Genomic DNA, 2,176 nt, shown 5'->3' with positions numbered 1-2,176 from the left:
CACCTTATGGTAATTAAAAGATTGTAGCACTAGGCTACTATGTAAACAAACTCCTCTCATCAAGAACAAAAACTCAAATCAACTCACCCTTTAGGCTAGCATTTCTATGGGGTATTTTTTCTCACCCCTATTCTTCTAGAGCTGCTACTGGCACCTCGTTATGGTTCAGCTTAGTTTCCTGCTTTAACCTGAGTTATTACTTTGAAGTTTCTGGCCCCCCAGCATTTTTCTCTCAATTGTTAAACCTGCCCAGAACTGAAAATGTATATATATATATATATATATATTCCGTTCTGGGCAATTTCCCACGTAGTTCTAACAATTGAGAGAAAAATGCTGAGGGGCCAGAAACTTCAAAGTAATAACTCAGGTTAAAGCAGGAAACTAAGCTGAACCATAATGAGGTGCCAGTAGCACCTCTAGAAGAATAGGGGTGAGAAAAAATACCCCATAGAAATGCTAGCCTAAAGGGTGAGTTGATTTGAGTTTTTGTTCTTGTTGAGTGGAGTTTGTTTACATAGTAGCCTAGTACTACAATCTTTTAATTACCATAAGGTGGTGGTGTACTATTCCCACCCAAATAGGATATTCTATTTATGTATTTGTTATATTTATTTTGGTCACTTCTCTGGTCACTTTAGTTTATTCTTTGTCAGTATTTAATAACATAACTCAGATCTCTTAAGTTATTTTTCTTTAAAACAATTCTGTTATGGTTAAAAAAATTGGTTAAATAAATATTTAATTGGAAGTCTGTGTTTGTCTGTGTTTGTCTTTATTAAAATTAAATCATTTAGCAATATCATAAAAAGTCCAGGCAGAGCTGCACATAAAATATGGTTTCAAATCTTTTCAATAATTATCGATATCGATAATTATTCAATCAATATGCATTTTTTTTTATCGATAAGCTTTTTTTCTATATCGCCCAGCCCTAATTGAAGGTATTTTTTCTTTAAACATTCCCAAATTAACTGTTATCAGTGTCAATACAGTCTTATTTATGTTTTTTTAGCAACATATATAATATATATATATATATATATATGCATTATTTTATATCCGTCATGAAATATTAATATTATATTAATATTAAAAAGACTATGACATGAAAGATAAAATAAAACAGAAAAAAGTTACTTGAGATGTTTGGACCCCAAAGAAAAGGATCCAAAAAGAAACTTAAGATAAGGCATAAACCTGCATTGAATACATTAAATATTTACAATGACAAGACAACAATGTTATAATGTTATTAAAGCAGGTTTGATTTAATGAATAAACAGAAGGACGTTTGAACTTTTTCAAAAAAAACTCGAGCTTAATTCTCTAATGTTCGTAACTGTTATCTTTATGTTCCATCTCGAGGGAACCATACAGCCCTGAGCAATCAGTAAAAACTATTTGGCAGGTTGATAACATCAGTACCATCACCACAAGCAGCTTTACATCATCTGGACTGAGCACCTGTTAAAACTATGGTACTACAGAATAAATCTCTTATTCTCCAACTCTTTACGTGTACAGATCTGCTGACCTCTGTGTTTTAAAGGATCTCTTTTTTTATTTCTTGTATTATCAATATACTTTGTAGATAAAACTTGGCCTGGACAGTTATGCTAAATAACTAATTGGTATTATTCTTATGAATATTGTGATATCATTTTTAATTTTCCTCCATGCACTGACTATAACTATTAGGGGTGTAAATAATAATCGTTTTGTATCAATGCATCAATCCAACAGCCGATGATCCGATGCATCGGTACGCCCGTAAGAGTATCAATTCATGTTTTTTTCTTTCCTCCGGTCTATTTTTATCCATTTGCTCCTGGACGTAATTCTCCCTCCCGTGCTGTGGTGGCGCTATACGCTGTGGGTCTAGATACAGTCGAGGCGGTGAGGAAGTGGGGGCGAGTTTAGTCCGACAACGGAGGGACATGAGGTCCAAAAAGAGCGGAGATCCAGGTGGAAAAAGGGTCCCAGGGTTCTCGCGCACCTCGCTCTTCTAGCATGTCAAACTTCACAAGATGTTTTCCGACATTTCGGACATAAAAACAAAACAAGCCGGCCTCCTGTCTGCGGTAGAGACTGACACGGGAGTGGATTTTCACTCCTGTCCCGTCCCACTCCTGGTGAAATTACTCCCACTCCTATCCCGCTCCCATTCAGAATG

The 2,176-nt window shown here is 35.4% G+C and overlaps 1 protein-coding gene across 1 annotated transcript in view; it reads right to left on the bottom strand.

The window, feature by feature from the left end:
- Window positions 1–2,176, bottom strand: part of LOC107088060 (5-hydroxytryptamine receptor 1D-like) — a 68,642-nt gene that overhangs the window by 41,734 nt on the left and 24,732 nt on the right. The gene's annotated exons all lie outside the window — the stretch shown is intronic.

Source organism: Cyprinodon variegatus, unplaced genomic scaffold (assembly GCF_000732505.1).
Source record: "Cyprinodon variegatus isolate N-32 unplaced genomic scaffold, C_variegatus-1.0 Scaffold205, whole genome shotgun sequence".
In the NCBI taxonomy this organism is placed as follows: domain Eukaryota; kingdom Metazoa; phylum Chordata; class Actinopteri; order Cyprinodontiformes; family Cyprinodontidae; genus Cyprinodon; species Cyprinodon variegatus.
The sequence above is the reverse complement of the archived record's forward strand: the minus strand, read 5'-3'. Positions and strand labels throughout refer to the sequence as shown.